General features: G+C 43.0%; 1 pseudogene; it reads left to right on the plus strand.

The window, feature by feature from the left end:
- The first annotated feature begins 12636 nt into the window (after nt 1-12636).
- On the plus strand, nt 12637-16830 carry LOC135218951 (uncharacterized; annotated as a pseudogene).
- Nucleotides 16831-19192: the final 2362 nt, after the last annotated feature.

Here is a 19192-nt window from a genome sequence, read left to right on the forward strand (position 1 = left end):
TCTACAGGAGGCAATGCAAGGAAAAGCTTCCTTTCGGGTTTTCTAATACATGTATGGAATGCGGATGTCAAAGCATTTATATGTATAATCTATATTATATGTAATGTATGTATATGAGTCGATAGTATTGTGCCACAACATTTTAATGTCAATTGAATAAAATTACTCAACTATACAGTAAGTCATGTTTCTTCTTAAAGAAAATTTGATACTACAAGAAAGGATAGAATAAAGGAATATTCAAGAGGCACTGGCAGTGGATTCCAGGTAGGTTTATGAGGACCGTGAGAGATGTTTGGAGCTGCTATGTAAGGGCGGGTCCCTTCAAGTTGCTACTGCCACAGTACTTATTTTAAGAGCAGTGAGGTCGTCTCACCCTAAATTGGACAGTAGGAAGAATAACTTTAATATGGTTGAGGCTCTCAATCATGACGAGCTGGTGCTGATCAATCTTAGCTCCATAAGGAATTCTAACCTGTAAGATGATAGGCATTTGTACACCACTGTCATCAAGTGTTCTGACCTGGTTAGCAGGATAGCTGGATAGGGGAAGTGCCAAAGATACAGGGCCCTGAGCTGGGGGGCCTTAAGATACAGGATCTGTCACAGCCATGGCAATGGCAGTAGTGGTTTTACTGGTGCATTTAGCCCATGACGATTGTGTGCCCATGCATCCCACATGTAGGCTGAAACAGGCTAACCCAGAGGAGGGCGCAGGCCTTTTAGTTCGGGTCCAATGGCCATTGGTGTTATGATCTTGAAGGAGCCCATTTTGGGGTTTAGCTGGAGCCTGCTGTGAAGGGCCTGCCTTGGAGTGGCACTGCTCGGCGAGTGTCCAGGCTTGTCGCAGTGTCCACACACGGGCCTCAATGGAGGTTATTTGGATGCTGGTTTGGATGAGAGTTTGCAGTAGGAGGGGCATGCAGGCAGATTTTCTTTACAAAGGAACTGAGTTATGGATGGTGGGTGTCATAAGTGTTGGCCCACCAACAGCACTCTACAACGGTCTTGGGAGCCTTATCCACCAGATGGGTGACAAGATCAGGCGGGGCATATGAAAGGAAATCCTCTAATTGGAAAAGCTCTAGGATTTCCTCCACTGATGTGGCTTTGGAGGCGTCAGCCCATCTACAAAAGCCTGGCATTTTTTTGGCCACCCACTCTGACCAGGTTTGGCCAGCCTCCTTAGGCATACTTTTCCATCTCTGCCTCCACCGGTCTGGGGTCACTTCAAATGCTCTTATTATGGCTTCCCAGACTAGGGCAATGTTCCTTTGATCTCCAACCGGGAGTGTGTTAAACATGGTGGCACCTGTGCCTGTTAAATGCCTCCCCAAATGGAGAGATTTCACTGGGAGCGGGCTGATAATTATCTAACACCCACTCAACATGCTCAAGCCAGGCTTCCGGCTCAGCCTCGTCCCACGGCTTAATGAGAGATCCTATGCAACTAATTGTGGAATGTGGAGAAGAGGTCACTGAGAGGTGCAAGCCCTGGGTTGCCATAGCAAGCTTATGTGTGCTTTCCTTCTCCCTTTCTGCTCTTTCTTTCTCCTCTTCTCTTTCTGCTTCTTCCCTCTTATTTTGTGCTAATATTTCTTTCTCACTGTTCTTGCCGCTTCTTCCCTATTCTCTTGGGCTAATCTTTCTTTCTCCTTCTCTGCTCTTTCTTTCTCCTTGTCTTAGCTTGGCCAAGGCCCTCTCAGAGGCTACCCAGTTAAATAAGTCCTGGCCCTTAAGTTCCATTTGTTTCCTCAACTTGGAGAGAACCTTCAGCAGCCACCTGGTAGGGGTAGTGAGTAAGGCACTGATAGGGCTGGAACAAAGACCTAGAAATCTTGGCATATCCAGGCACTAGACCTTGGAGTATGCAGACGCAAAGCCTTGGAATATGCAGGCACAGAGCCTTGGAATAGGGGCACTAGGCCTGGGAATGGGAGACACTAGGCCTTGGAATTGACACCCCTAAAAGAACTTGGAATAGATAGTCACAAGAACTTTGGATCTGACTCATGTGAACGTCGAACTGATTGTCGCTAGGACACAATATCAAGTCACAAGAACTGGGAATCTGAATCCACAAAAATGTGGAATTGATCATTGCTAGGACATAAAATTAATAAATCACAATGACAGCGATTGTGAACCAACGAAAATGTGTTATTGATCATCGCTAGGACTTACAATTAACAATCACAATGACGGGGAATGTGAATCCTTCCCCGAATTCAAGAAAATGTGGAATTGATCGTCGCTAGGACCCAAAATTAATAATCACAATGACGGACATTGTGAATCCATGAAAATGTGGAATTGATCGTTGCTGTGACGTAAAATTAATAATCACAAGCCCTTGGTATTTAATATGCACAACTCTTAACACAAGCTTAACAAGAAATATAGTCTAGGCAATATGAAACCGTGCAATGGAGGGCTACCAAACCTTATGGAATAAAGTCATGGAAAAGTGGAATAATGCTTAGAATCCTTTCAATAACATATCGAAGTCGGGAAATGGGAGGTGCAAAACCTTAGGAATTATCAATATGGAATAATGCTTAGAATCCTTTAACTAACATATCGAAGTCTGAAATGGGAGGTACAAAACCTTAATAATGAGCAATATGGAATAATGTTTAGAATCCTTTAACTAACATATCGAAGTCTGAAATGGGAGGTATAAAACCTTAATAATTAGCAATATGGAATAATGTTTAGAATCCTTTAACTAACATATCGAAGTCTGAAATGGGAGGTACAAAACCTTAATTAGCAATATGGAATAACGTTTAGAATCCTTTAACTAACACATCGAAGTCGTGAAATGGGAGGTACAAAACCTTAGGAATTAGCAATATGGAATAACGTTTAGAATCCTTTAACTAACATATCGAAGCCGTGAAATGGGAGGTACAAAACCTTAGGAATTAGCAATTTGGAATAATGCTTAGAATCCTTTAACTAACATATCGAAGTCTGAAATGGGAGGTACAAAACCTTTAGAATTAGCAATATGGAATAATGCTTAGAATCCTTTAACTAACTTATATCGAAGTCGTGAAATGGGAGGTACAAAACCTTAAGAATTAGCAATATGAACTAGCAGCACGAAATCGTTAAATAGAATGCACAAAACCTTTGGAATTAGCAGCACGAAATCGTGAAATGGAAGGACCGAAACAATGGGAATAGCAGCACAAAATAATATAGGCATAATGGTAAATTAGGAAACGCTCTCTCAAGAGTACACAGTAATGGGGGTATCTATTATAAAGAATGATTATGGTAGAATACAAAACACTAAACTTGCAAAGGAGAGAAATTTCAATGCTGGTTTGTTCGTTACGCACGCATATACGAACTGTAGAAATTCAAATAATTCCCTTCTACCTATCGAGTTGCCATACAGATATTCACTCGCAGGCAAATCTCTGTTCATACTCATGTGTGTGTTCCCAGACATCGAAAACGAATGAGCTTTACCTGGTAAAGATGTAATTCTTCCCCTTGGCCGATTATGGCATTAATACTATTACGTTAATGAAGTCGTGACTGCGAGTGTTGTTATTCTAACAATGCCTTTGTAGGCCGAATTTACCTTTTAATACTTGAATACGTTATCAAATGGATGGAATGAAAAGATATGAGAGAGAGAGAGAGAGAGAGAGAGAGAGAGAGAGAGAGAGAGAGAGAGAGAATCCAGCAATGCAGAATTCTGGCTAGAAATAAAACACATGGTTTCAAAGCGTGCCGAGCTAACTGTGCTACTTCGGTATAGAAAATATTCCCTGATGTAATATTTGGCGAAGGAGATACAGGCACTATTTTCTTTTAAACACTTGATTTCACTCGGCACTGTCCTAGCTATCCTATTATGAAAAGGCATGTGAGCTCTCATGCAATACCTGTCAAAACTTGTATTTTTTGGTTGCTCTCTCCCCTCTTGACGCTAATTTAGCATGCACATCCTAAGATATTCCTATATCTAACTTTTTTTAACAGTCAGGATATTTAGTCAACCTTAACATAAATCCCTAAAACAGAGAGTAACATTTTACTTTCTGTGGAATTGGTACACTTGTGTATGTGCTCGTGAAGGAAATGTTACATTTAGATTTTCAGATTCGTTTCCACTCTTGTGACCAGCTTTTAGCAAATGCTAATTGCTGATAGTCGCTTATTGCAAGGGAATTTTGCGCCAAGCAACACAAGATCTGGTCAAGATCGCCAATGAATATAAATTTGCTAATAACTGCACAACAGAATGTTCACTGATTGGTTAACTCTGACATAAGCCTAACCTGTAGCACTCATAAGCCAAGATTTTCACTGAAAGCCAACTCCAATGAGGTAATATCAAGATAAACCCTGGAAGTTAGCTTAATTAACTGTACTTACACTAATATTTATATCAGAAAGGTTATACTAAATGAGCAAAGGGGGATCTAAGGATCCCGTAACAAGATTGCAAATGCAAATATAGATCTCGAAGTAGTTGAATGAAGGTCCGAATCTTCAGCCACATGGAGAGACAAAATATGGGGGGAAAAGGGTTCCCACTGGGGCACACAGGTAGTGAAAAACCAACTTCCACAACCTGCAACGTAAACAATGGGAGTGAACAGATTGGAATCGACATGTGGCCAGATCGTGTGGATGTACGAGGGATACCTAGGCTGAAGATATGAGGCATCTGACTGCTAATAACCCGGAATTGCACATACCTTTTGCAGGAGATTCTAGGTGTCTTCTCTAGGGAGCCACCGATGGTGGGGAAGGGGGGGGGGGGGGGACTGCAGGGGGGCACGACTTGGTAATGTGGAGAAATAAGTTTTACCCCATCTAAAAGGAATCTGTGGGTCAATCTAGTATGGCCAATTCTCCGACGACATAATACAATTTCTACCTTAAAGGATCGCATCATACATGATATATAAAATTAGTTATGTAATATTCACATACTTGTAGTTTGATAAAATACAAACAATGAATCTGCATCTTTTCCATGGATCTTTTAAAAAGTTATGTTTTACTCCACTGCACCTATTTTCATATTACTATTGTTGTATTATGAAATACAAAAATATTGTTATGATACAATAAAGTTTGTTCATACTTACCTAGCAGATATATATATAGTTGTATTCTCCGAAGTCCGACAGAATTTCAAAACTCCCGGCAAACGCAGTGGTCAGCCAGGTGGTTAGTACCCATTCCCGCCGCTGGAAGGCGGGTATCAGAAACCATTCCCATTATCTATTCAGATTTTCTAATTCCACTGTCCCCTGAGGGGAGGTGGGTGGGTACTTTATATGATATATCTATGCCAGGTAAGTCTATGAACAAACTTTATTGTATCATAACAATAACATTTTGTTCATGAAACTTACCTGTCAGATATATATATAGCTGAAATCCACCATTGGAGGTGGGGGAAGGGACAGAATAGAATGTTTTAGGAAACAAATTGCATGCAGATGATTGACATCTTGGTTCCACCTGTTAGCATAGCTGACTTCGTGATTACTGTCACCCAAGTCGGCTTTTGCTTTACTAGTCTCCAGCAAGGCAGTGAGTTCTAGATGATCTGTCAACGGAAGCATGACCACAATGTGACTAGACCATATTGACCATACCATTAGGGCTAAGAAGTAATATATATCACCACTTGACCAACCTAGCCAAAGTTAAGGATGTTTAACTAAGGCTTAAGAATTAAAAAGTCCGCCACTGGCGGCCGACCCAACAACTATAATTAACAGCTCTTCCTAACCATTTTCTATAGGATAGGATGAGTGGTACTTCTCGCCCCCAAGATTGTGTCTGTGGACACGTATGGCCCTAGCGAGCAGCAGATCCCATATGTCGTCTTCACATCCCTTGCCCCCATGCAAGTATTGTGAAGCGAACACAGAGTTGCTTCGCTAAAACGTGGCACTCAGGATGTTACTGAGTGCCATGCTCTTTAGAAATGCCTCAGAGGCCGCGCCCTCACCTCGTGAGCATTTACTTTAAAAGTTTCAAATCCTTGTCCAAACATGACGAATGAGCCTCTTTGAAAAAGCTCTTTAAAAAGAACGCCAGGGCGTTCTTTGACAAGGGCAAGTCTGGCCTTTTACAGAACACCGCAGATTGTCCGAAGGACCTCGACTTTCCTTAGTTTTATCTAGATAAAACTTGAGAACCCTCACAGGGCACAGGACTCTCTCTTGATCTTGCCTAATAATTTGTGCCATCCCCTTGATCTCCAAGCTTCTGGGCCAAGGGTTAGACGGGTTTTCATTCTTAGTCAAGAATGAAGGGCTTAGAGAACACACCGCATTATGCCCTCTAAAGCCAATATGTCTGCTGATGGCTTAAACCTCACTAACCCTCTTTGCTGTAGCTATAGCGGTTAGAAATAAGAATAAGCCTTTCTGGTCACGTGCTTTAAGTTCGCAGAAAGGAGAGGTTTGAAAGGCTTCGACATCAGGAACTTCCAGACTACGTCTAAGTCCCATGTCAGAAGCTTCGAACTATACAGTTTCGAGATTTCAACAGACCTCAAAGATTGTGACGGGCTTTGCCGTTCTACAGATCCAAATCTCTGAGTCTAAAGGTCGTTGACAACATACTTACGTATCCTTTAATAGACGGGACTGCCAGCTCATCCACATTCCTCAGGCGGAAAGGGAAGACGGCAATCTAATTCACAGAGGCCGAGGTGGAGGAAAAGCCAATTTTCCTGCCCCATTTGCAAAAACGGCCCACTCCGGTTGGTACACTGCAAGATAGGAAGGTCTTCTTTGCCTTGGCAATAGCACTTGCCACTAGTCTTGAAAAGCCTCCTCGCTCTGATCAACTTCTCTATAGTCTGAACGGAGTCAGACTCGGAGCGGAGAGGTTTTGTGGTACCTCTCGAAGTGGGGCTGTTAGAGTAGAGCAACTCTCTCGGGAAGGGTCCTTGGAAAGTGCGCTAGGAAGGACGTGACCTCTGTGAATCCAGTCTCTCGAAGGCCAATAAGGAGCGATCAGCGTCATGCTCGCTCCCTCTGATGCCAGGAATTATCTTATTACTTCTCCTAAGAGTTTGAATAGGGGAAAGAGACTAAACATCCATCCCCGTTCAATCCCATGGGATGGCGTATATTGTTACCGCTCCTGGATCGAGAATAAGGGAGCAGTCTAGAGGAAGCCTCTTCGTCTTCAACATTGTGAAGAGATATGTCACAGGACGCCATTAAAGTCCCCACAAACCCCGATATACTTCTAAGCGAAGATTCTACTCGGACGTCAGTATTTGCTGCAGTCGATCAAGACGATACGCACGGACATTCTGCCAACGTGCAACGAACCTCTTGAGGATCGTTATGTTCCGTGCTTGTTCTCACAACAGGCTCTCTCTCGTTAACTCGAACAGGGACCGAGAGAGTGTATCTCGATACATCTTGAGATATAAGAGAGCTGTGGAATTGTCCGAGTTGATCTGGACCACTGAGTAAACAACTCGTTTTTAGAAGAACTGGAGAGCCAACCGAATTGCTTCTAATTCTATGAGACTATGAGCCAGGACATCTGTACCACTCTCCAGATGCCTGGCATAGTCTCGCTATCCCCTTAGGAGATCCTTGGCTTTAAGAGATGTTCAGAATCATTTCTAGATCTTCGATGCTATTCCAGTTTTCCAGCAGGAAAAACTGGAGAGGTCTGAATTGCAGTCTATTCAGAGAAACAAACTTCTCCAGTGAGGAAATAGTCCCCAGCAGACTCATTCATTCCCTCACCGAGCATGTTTCCATCCCTAATAAGGCTGCGCTTTGCTTAAGCAGGTGTGCATTATTATAGTGCTATGCCACGATAGACTCATACAGAATTCTGTTACCTTGTGGTAAACAGAACCGAAAAGGTCTAATATATATCTCTGTTGAAAAATTTCTCGCAAAGCGAAGATGATGTTCATTCATGTATGCTAGAATTCCTCTCAACACGAGGCTAAAGTCCGTGATTGTAGGGCAGAGATACAGTTAGTCAGTCAATCCCGCAGGAGAGAGAGACGTAACCGACCGCGCATAGCAGAGAACTAGTTGGTACTGAGTTGGTCTACAGTGACAGCAGCCTACGTTCGCCGTCTCGCACTATTATGCCTGAGTTGCCAGCTATTCCATTCTACGAAGGAAAGGTTGTTATTATTATCAAACCGAAAGAAAACTCTCAAGCAGGCATATTTTAGCGAAACAGAATTCGCTAAATACCGAAGCTGAGTTGGTGTTGTCGTAACAATACCTTAAAATCTAAAAGGCAAACCGGAAACTCCTGGAAGGTTGCAGGGAGTACCGATTAGATGCACTTACAATAAAAGTCCTTTCGGTTGCCATCCGTAGAGGTAACTACGTTATGCGTATATGACTTGAACCATACAGTAGTAATATAATGCAAAGGTAAAATACGTAGAGTATTGTAGTCATTTGGACAGCTAATACTCTACTACATTCTTTCCTCGACGAGGAAGAGAGAGAATGGAAATCGACTGTCTTCGTTCTCTTAGCCAAGAGAACGAATTTAGTACCAGTCGTAGAAGGTCCTCAAGTAAGAACCGAGGACCGAAGAGGACAGCTCAAGCTTCTTATGTATATTGGACATAAGACTTCATGGACGTCTACAAGTCTTTTTCCTGGACGAGCCTCTGCAAATGAATGAGAGCTCTTCCGAATCTTGTCAATGAGAGCTTATCCGCTTACGTGATAAAATGTTATTGAGATATTTGTCAATGAGAACTAACCCATTTACGTGACAAAGAGGCTATATTTCGTCAATGAGGGGTTACCCACTTACTTGACAAAACGTTTAGTATCTTGTCAATGGGGGAAACCCACTTACATGACAGAAAGTAATCCAGGAATTCGACCATAAAGTCTTCCTGATTCCCGCAGAAATCGAGGAAAGGGCAGGATTCCTGGTCAGAGACTGGGCTTACGGCAGGTAGGACCCTAATGTTCCCCTTCGGCAGCACAGTCCCGAACGCAGAAGAGGCGTTTTATGACACTGAAATCTGCTTAAAGTTTACTAGAGTCTTCTTCTAGATGCCAGCTCATCAAAACCAACCTAACTACCTTATCCATGCAGGTTGGATAGTTATTCTAGAGAAAGAGAGTTAGAGACGAGACTGCAGGTCCTGGGCTCCGAAATACCAATCTAGGAGCTAAAATTATCCATCGTCCTGAACAGCCCTTTCAGATGATCTATCTGGCTGGCAAAATCGTCTGATAATCAAGCCCTGAGGTCCCGTTCGTAACAGGGGTCCTCTATCTGAAGGAGGTTTCGAAGAAGAAGTTCGGGTATGCCTCACCGCCAACTCCGAATCTTTATTAAGTTCCTGTAAAGGAACATCTTGTGGAGAGTCCTGAAGAGCATCCTCTTGAAGAGCGTTCTTGCAGGAGTCCTGCCGAACGTCTTGATGCGTAGGGCGCCTATCGTTCTGAAGAACGTCTTGGCAAGTGCTCTGCCAAGCGTCATGACGTGTAGGACACCGAGCGTCTTCAAAAGCGTCCTCGCTAACGTCCTGGCCAGCGTCCAGATGTGGCCAACATCTCGATGTTTATGACGTCGAGCGTCTTCCAGAGCATCCTCGCAAGCGTCCTGGCAAGCATCTCGACGTGTAGGATGTCGAGCATCTTCAAAAGCTTCCTCACGAGCGTCCTCTTCAAACGCGTCCTCGTGAGCGTCTTGATGAGTGTCTCAATGTGTAAAATGTCGAGCGTCTTGAAAGACGTCCTCGCGAGAGTCCTGTCAAGCATCTCGATGTGTAGGACGTCGAGCGTCTTCAAAAGGCATCCTCGCGAGAGTCTTGCTGAGCGTATTGGTGCATAGAACACCAAGTGTTCTGAACGGCATCTCAGCGAGGATCTTGCCGAGCGTCCTGATGCATGAAAGGCCACCTGAGAGGCGTCATGGAGAGCCGCACGCCGCTCCTGAAGTGCGCAAGCACTATAAGAAGACGTACGGTGATCGTCTTCAAGACGAGTCTTAAGGACTTTCCTTACCTTCTGACAAAGGCGACGGTCACCTGTGCAACATCTTGCGTCTTTGTAAGGCAAATGAACTCTTCCAGAAACGCGCTCAAAAGAACGTCAAGAAAAAAGTCACGCTTAGCGTCCAGCTTAGCTGCCGAACCAGTGTCATAACTGGCAGCCGACGGAGCGTCCCTTAGGGATGAGCGAGGGGCGTCTTGGCGAGCTGCTTGACTATGCAAAGCCGCTTGCCGGGTATCAAGCTTAGCAGCTTGAACAACATCCTGTTTCGCAGTAGAGCGAACGTCACGTAACGTATACTGAGCGCCATGAGGAGAGGAGCCTTATGGACATTCTTCATCTCTTGACAAAGACGACGGCCGCCTGTGCGACATCTTGCGTCTTTGTCACGCTTATCGATATTAAGTCCTGCCGAAGGAACGCCAGATCAGTGTGGAGTCCCCGTAACCCTCCTTCAGCTTTCGACATGCCCTCTCCCTGGTCCTGGGAGTCCGACAGAGGTCCAGGCCTAGAGGCATTACAGGGCCGATCTGAAGCTCCCTGCTGACGAGAGAGAGGACGTGAAGCATCCTCTTCTCTAAAGCTTCTCTTTAGAGGGCGCAAGTCCTTCCGAGATTCCCAAACCCTGCGCGGGGAGGACGCCTCGGAGGACGAGAAGCAATCCTTCATGATTCGTGCACGTACACAATCTTTGGCAGCCTGGGAAGCGTTAACAGGTCCTGCCGAAGGAACGCCAGATCGGTGGGGGTTCCCCGTAACCCTCCTTCGGCTTTCGACATGACCTCTCCCTAGTCCTGGGAGTCCGACAGAGGTCCAGGCCTAGAGGCATTATAGGGCCGATCTGACGCCCCCTCCTCAACACTAGGGGCACTACACTTCACAACACTGATTGGAGAGCGAGCACTTTAGATTCCAAGTTATGGATGGAATCCACAATAACAGAAAAGGCATTACCTCTCGCAGACATAACCTAATGGCCCGTAGGCCATACTACAGGGTTAGGCAAAACAAAGTCTACAGGAAGGTTAGCAGGTTCACTACCCTGACTCCTGTTTACTGATGCAGTCTATGAGGAAGACCCCCTGATTCAATCACACTCTAATTTGCGTACATACGAATCATACGTCTTCCCTTCGTAATCAGTCAAACTCTCACACTCCTTACATCGATCTTTCAACAAAGAAACATGACCCGTACACCTCGTGCATACCCAGTGCGGATCTACCGAAACTTTCGGTAGCCTCACCTTACCTTGCAGACAACACACTCTGAAACTAGCCTAACTAGATTCAGATATCTCATGCAAGGATGAATCAAAACCAAATTCAAATCAATTTATGATAACGTATGCCTAGCCACAAATCCAAGTTAATAAATCAAAAGACAATTAGGATACTTAGCAGCAATGAAGTTTCAAAATCCTAAGACGGAGGTACTGAAAACAGGTGTTTACAGTACCGGCGACAGAGAAAATCTGAATAGAAAATGGGAATGGTTCCTGATACCCGCCTCCCATCGGCGGGAATGGGTACTAACCACCTGGCCGACCACTGCATTTGCCGGGAGTTTTGAAATTCTGTCGGACTTCGGAGAATACAGCTATATATATATCTGACAGGTAAGTTTCATGAACGAAATAGCAATCAATGTTTTGGTTTGGAAATCAGCTGAGGACGATTGCGAGGCAAGTTCATTTTGTTGTATTGAAGTCAAATCAAAGTGATTTTCTTGCTTCTAGTTACCGTAAATGAATCTCAAGATACTCTATTGATATGGGATAGGGTTATTTTAAGTTATACGAAGCGTTTTAAAGTCAAAATATCACTTGAATTCGTATCGTTGACGAATTTTAGTTATTTTTTAATTAGCAGATGGCACTAAGGGCATGTTTATTGCATAACAACAGATTGCGTTCGATATTTTCACTTGATTTCATCAGAATACTACGAGCTTTACATATTTATCTTTTATCGGAGTGAACACAGTAAAATATGTTTTTTCATGCCAAATAGTTTTGGTTAAAACATATTTCTCTCAAATTTTGTTTACGGTCGAGTTTGATGGTGCTATACCGAAGTTTCCTTGTTGCCAATGCACAATAATAGTCGTTAGCAGATGAACATTCTTTCCACAGCTTCAGCTACAACTAGCAGCTTAAATTTAGCAGTATACACCTTGCCGATCTTTTCTCCATGGCGAATAAGGATATAGTAATATAAAAATATATCAGTTCTATTCTATTTAACGTCATTTGCAACATAACTACGGTAATTTTTTATTATCGTACGATGGTTGAAATGCAGGAAAAAAGCTGTTGTTATCGGATTGGTTGTTCAAAGCGTTTACACAAGTATAACGTTACCGATAATACTTTTAGCTTTCTCTTTTACTCTTTTTAACTTAACTAGAAGATGGGATAGATAAAGAGATGGATGAAAAGGGGTTGGCCTAAATAGAAAATGGGATGGATAGAGGAAAAAAGGTTAGCCTATTGTAGTTTGATCTCAAAAATTGAACTCGCATGTCACTTGAGATACATGATCAAATAATTATTTTAAGGTGAAAATTTGGGGGTCGCATGATATGCGAGATCGTGTGTTACAAGAGTATATACCGTATGTATAATTATTGTTTGAAACTGTTAATTACTGTTTGGGTTTAATTGGACAGTTTATGTATAAAGGTATTTCTGTTGTTGTGGGTTATTAAGGAAGAGGTGTAAATGACCGTTTATGACTAGTTGAGTTTGTATATTACTTGTTGTTGATTGTCAATTTTTATTTAAGATGTTCTCTTGGAGAGTGAGGAGTATGTGTGGTTAGTTGAAGTCAAGCCCTGTAGGACATTATTACCTCTCCACCAAAGGATCGTTGTGTGTCTGTATCCATTATATATATATCATTTTTTAAGTAAAGAAGAAAAAAAACCAAGTCTGTGTTTCTTTACTGCCACAAGCTATCTAGGCAGTATGGAGAGTAACTTCGACTTGAAACTGATCCCTGAGTATGATGGCAGAAACGCACAATCTGTTATGGAGTGGCTGGAGAAGTTGGAGCTGGTTTGCAAGCTTCGGAAAATTGTGAGTGGCCAGTTGGATTCCTCTGGCGGCCACAGGTGGTGCCTTTGCAGTGTACTTACAGTTACCCACAGCAGATAGGAAGAAGGTTGACAAGGTGAAAGAAGCATTGTTAGCTGCGTTTGCTGTTGATCCCTATGTAGCCTATGAACATTTTGTCAGTAGGAAGTTGCACAGTGGAGAGGCACCGGATGTCTACTTAGCTGATCTACGTCGACTCGGATCCCTGTTTGGAGGAATTTCTGAAAAAGCTCTTGCATGTGCTTTTGTAGCTGGACTTCCAGAGAGAATTCGTCAGCTGTTGAGAGCTGGGTCTCGCATGGAGGCCCTCGATCTGGAACAGATTTTGGCTCGGGCACGGGCGGTTCTGAAAGATGACCTTCCTTCTGTTTCAGTGGAAACATGTTTTGGCGCCAACAGGAAGCTTGGGTTCTGTGCCAGTAGAACCAACATCAGAAATGTCATGTATGCCTTTGGACCAAATCACTTTGCCAGGGACTGTCTTGCTCGCAACCGAGTAAATGGTCGATTTCGGAGAAGGGTAAAGTGCTATCGGTGTGGTGGAATGGGGCACATTGCGTCAGCTTGTGTCCGGGAAACGAGTAAGGAGAGAGGCATCAGCGCCAGCCTCCTCTCCCGCAAACCCACTGAGTAAGGTGCTGCCAAGTACTGTTTTGAGTGTAGAGGGTCTTCAGTGTTGCGTGTTAGTAGACACTGGGTGTTCTCAAAGCATCGCTCATGTCTCATGCTGTAAGGCATGGAACAAGTGCGCAGTTAGCATGATAACTGTGAGTGGGCAAGAATGGGTGTGTGAAGGAATGGGCGTCGTGCACTTGCAGCTCAGTAATGGAGCTACTGCCAGCATTTCTGTATGCGTAACTACCTCTAATGCCCTCGGTTTTAAATTTCTTCTCGGCATGGATGGTGTGAGGGCTCTAGGAGGAGTCACTGTCGATACCGGGGTGGTGTACGTTTTGGAATGGAAGACACTCTTTTTTCTGCAGCTGCTGATGTGAAGGTGGGGGTGGATGAGCGTGATTTTAGTGCAATTTATGATCCTGTGATTAAATGTTGGACAGCTACATGGAAATGGTCTGAGGGCAAGGAGCCTGGCATCCTGGAGAATGGAGTAAAGGCATATTCTGTACCTCAGGAGGCAAAGGACCTGTATGAATCAGAGCTACAAAGATGGGTGAATGATGGCTGGCTGCTTCCTTATGATGAGAAATAAATATGGACCGAGCTAAGGGGCTTATTCCCCTCATGGCTGTTGTTGTACAGCAAAATAAAAAGAAGGTGCGGCCTGTACTGGACTTCAGAGAACTGAATACGTACATTGATGCATTTACAGCAGACTCGGATGTGTGCTCAGACAAACTACGTGAGTTGGCGCAGGCAAGGAGTGAATGTATCTGTAGTAGACTTGGCTAAAGCTTACCTGCAAATAAGAATCCATGAGTCTCTGTGGCCATACCAGACTGTATATTTCAAAGGCCAGAGTATTGCCTCACTCGACTGGGGTTTGGCTTGAATATTGCTCCGATGGTAATGAAATCTGTTTTAAACTGTGTTCTCCTTCAGGACCCAATTGTAAGAAAAGGAACATCAGCTTATATTGATGACATCTTTGTAAATGAAGATATTGTTAAGGCCAGCCGTGTAGAGGAGCATCTTAGAAATTTTGGGCTAGTAAGTAAGCCACACCAAAGACTTGCTGAAGGGGCTCTGAGCATTGGGCCTGAGAGTTTGGGGGGAGCAGGGGAGTCTTTTTTGGAAAAGTGGGACAATGACCTGGGCGATGCACCAAGACAATTGACTCGGCGAGCAGTGTTCTCATACTGTGGTAGACTGTTAGGCATTACCCTGTTTGTGGATGGCTGCGAGTGGCGGTAGCATTCATCAAGAGAAGAGTCAATCAAGTCACTGAAGGATGGGACGACGTCATTAATGATGATTACATCAAAATGTGTTTGCAGGAACTTCTGGAGAAGGTTAAGAAGGATGACCCTGTGAGAGGACAGTGGAATGTCACCGGTGACAAATTCAAGATCTGGGTGGATGCTAGTTCCTCTTGCGCTTGGTGTTGCAGTGGAAGTAAATGGTTCCATTGTGGAAGATGCCAGCTGCTGCGGAAAGAACGACTCTTGCCACATCAATATGGCTGAGCTAGATGCAGTCATTAAAGGATTGAATCTTGCACTGGCTTGGAAGATACAAAAGGTGGAATTAATGACTGACTCATCTACTGTGCATAGATGGATTTCAGATGGACTTTTAGGAAAAAGCATCCTTCCTCCTCCCTGGAAGACTAAGGCCGCAAGTGAAATGCTCATCAGAAGAAGACTAGGAATAGTCTTGTCACTGATAGAAGAGTGTGACCTCCAGCTATTCTATTGAACAACTTGTGTCTTCTTCTGCCAATAAAAATAAATCTGACAGTTTGACACGTGTACCTCAGCGCTGGCTGAGGGACCTTGGTTCATGTCACCAAGATGCAAAAACTTGTGTGTGCTTCTGTTGTCCCCTGCCATTATGTGATGGAATTAAGGAGATCCATCATGCTGCTGGTCACCCGGGTGTGAGAAGAACTCTCTATTTTTGTGAAGAAAGTCCATCCAGGAGTTACCAGGCGGCAAGTACAGGCTGTTGTCAAATGCTGTGAGGCATGCCAGTCAATAGACCCGGCCCCAGTGAAGTGGCAGAAGGGTAGCTGGAAGTGGATAGAGTGTGGCAGAGAGTTGGCATGGATATTACTCACTATGATGGACGGCCGTATCTTACTCTCATTGATTGTGGACCATCTCGATTTGCCATCTGGCGTCGGCTCCATTTTCAGACCAGTGAGAGCATCATCGGGCAACTTGAGACAGTGTTCTATGAACGAGGAGCGCCGGAGGAACTGTTAACTGACAATGACCCTGCTTTTCGTAGCAAACTATTTGCTGACTTTGCAAAAAAGTGGTGCATGCATCTTAATTTTAGATGTGCTTATGTTCCATCAGGAAATGGTATAGCTGAGAGATGCCATCGAACTGTTAAAGTCATTGCTGCAAGGAAAGGCTGCAGCATTGCAGAGGCTGTATATCTGTATAATTTGATGCCTGTGATGACTGCGACTCAACGACTGCCCCTGTCAGTATGCTGTATTCTTACCCTGTGAGGGTCCGAGGAGTGGATCCATGCTCAATGAACAAAGTGGCAGTGAGTGGCCCCTACAAAGCAGGTGATGAGGTGTGGGTAAAACCATCCAACATGCGATGCAATATGCAATTTGAAAGAGGCAAAGTTACGAGAGTTTTGTCAGAACAAGCTGTTGAAGTCAATGGAGTTCCACGCCATGTTAGAGATCTTCGTTCGTGTTTCTTCACAAGGTTTGTATTTGGGTGAGAAACTACTGATGCTGAGGATGAGGAGCTTCTTATACAGCTTCCTGTTCATGAAGATGAGGGGGAAGAGGAAGATTCAGGCACTGTTGCTGAGTGCAACGCGATTCCAAGACATTCAACAAGAGTTAGAAGAGCTAGAGTTTGTAATATATGTGAATGTAATTCAAGGGGGAGTGTATAATTATTGTTTGAAACTGTTAATTACTGTTTGGGTTTAATTGGACAGTTTATGTATAAAGGTATTTCTGTTGTTGTGGGTTATTAAGGAAGAGGTGTAAATGACCGTTTATGACTAGTTGAGTTTGTATATTACTTGTTGTTGATTGTCAATTTTTATTTAAGATGTTCTCTTGGAGAGTGAGGAGTATGTGTGGCTAGTTGAAGTCAAGCCCTGTAGGACATTATTACCTCTCCACCAAAGGATCGTTGTGTGTCTGTATCCATTATATATATATCATTTTTTAAGTAAAAAAGAAAAAAAACCAAGTCTGTGTTTCTTTACTGCCACACCGTATACATATGGTGAAAGTACTACCCTGTAGAGCAGAAACAACCTCAAGAGATTTGGCTAAAGCAGTTAATTCAGCTGTAAAAATAGAGGCATTACTAAATAGTCTGCCAACATACGAACTATTACCATGAACAACAGCACAGCCAACACCACTTGATGTTTTTGATCCATCAGTGAATACTTTAATAGAACCTGAATGTGTTTGATCATGATCAAGAAAATGAGCCTTCACTTCGATGACATTAACCGATATATTAACAGCAGCATTTAGACAGACCGATGGTTCTGGGATCAACCAAAGAGGAAACTTAGAGCAATGCGTTGCCTTAATCTTTTGGTTTTTAATACACACGTAACATTGTCAACTGTGGCATTAATTCTTAGATGAAAAGGTTTAGATGCTCTAATATTTGCAAATTGATGAGAGTCGTTTTGGTTAAGAATGGATGCTGCAGGGTTTTCAGGGGTCCCTCTTAATGTCAACATATACCGCAGTCCCAGTTCCTCTCGACGTAAATCTAGAGGGAGCTCTTCAGTGTCAGTATATAAGCTTTCGACTGGTCATGTTTTAAATGCACCAGAGCATATTCTTAGACCAGCATGATGAATTACATCCAACTCCTAAGTTTGCTTGTACTTGCTGAAGAGTAGATTTGGCAACCATACTAGAGCTTAGATTTACAGAGCGAGTCACATAACTTTAAACGTGACCCCTTACCAGCACCTCAGAGAAAACCTGAGACTACTTTTAAAATGTTAAGGGATTTCTTACCTTAATTTTTAAGGAGTCAATATGACTAGCCCATGTTAGCTTCTTATCAAAGATCATCCATAAACACTTCACCACCTCCTCATATAGTATTAGTGAGTCTTTCAGATTAATATGTGGGATGGTTTCCTTTCGAGTACTTTAGTAAAATGAACTGCCACAGTTTTGGAAGGGGAGAATCGAAAGCCATTGTCATCTGCCCAATTGCTGATTGCATTAACTGACTTTTGCAAGAAATTACATGCTAAAATAGCATCATAACTTGTGACATATGTGGCAAGGCCATCTACAAATAAAGATGCCTTTACTGGAGGTGATACACATTCAACAATGCTGTTTATAGCCACAGCAAATAAGGTGACACTCAATACACTGTCTTGTGGGATGCCTCCCTCCAGCTCAAAAGCATTAGACAAGGTATTTCCAACTCTAGCTTTAATATACCTATCACTTAGAAATGATATGATGAAATTTAACGTATTACCTTGTATTCCCATGTCATGAATCTGCTTAATAATACCAAAACGCCAAGTGGTGTCATAGGCTTTTTCGAGATTGAAGAATACTCCAATAGTCTGACTGCGCTTTGAGAAACCTTGCTGAATTTGGGTTGATGATCTTGCTGAATTTGGGTTGACAATCTTCTCAAACAATTTGCACACACAACTTGTAAGAAATATTGGCCGATAGCTTGTTTGAAAATGTGGATCTTTCAATGGTTTCTTGATGGAAACAACTACTGCAATCTTCCAAGAAGGGGTTCTCATATTTTGTTTAAGACTTTAAGAAGATGAAATACAGCAGAATCTGGAAGACGTTTTAATCATGCTAAAAAGAATGCTATCATTCCCAGGGGAAGTGGATTCAGAAAATGATGAAGCATCCCTTAAATCCCTTAGTTAACTTAGCATTATAAGTCACAATTTCCAGAATTTAAACTAAGGGAAATGGTTGAATTCCTGATATTCTGGAACCAAGTTGAATAGCTCCTAGGACTCAATATTTCAGAGAAATGTTCACACAATGTTTTAGCAACATCATCTGACTTGGTGATAAGGTCTCCATTGATTTTCAGACAAGGTGTTGACGATGGAACGTACTTGCCTCTTAGTTTTCTTATCTGTTTCCAGATTAACCTGATTGGGGTCTTCGAATTTATGTCGTTTACATAAAACAGCCAGAATTCTCTTTTTACTTTCTTTAAAATACTTTCTCTGTTTTGCCATAGCTCATTGTTAAATAGATTTTGCTGTTGCAGACTGAGTGGATTTATAAAGCCTGTAACATTTCCTGGTAATTTTCTTCAAGCTACCACAGGTTTTATCCCACCAAGGAACAGCAGATTTGTGTGGTTTCCCTTTAATCTTAGGTATTGATTTTTCAGCACTATTCAATGTTATTTCAGAGGCGAATTACTCATAAGCCTTTAGATGGCATTCGAAG

The sequence above is a fragment of the Macrobrachium nipponense genome, chromosome 1 (assembly GCF_015104395.2).
Source record: "Macrobrachium nipponense isolate FS-2020 chromosome 1, ASM1510439v2, whole genome shotgun sequence".
NCBI classification, from domain to species: domain Eukaryota; kingdom Metazoa; phylum Arthropoda; class Malacostraca; order Decapoda; family Palaemonidae; genus Macrobrachium; species Macrobrachium nipponense.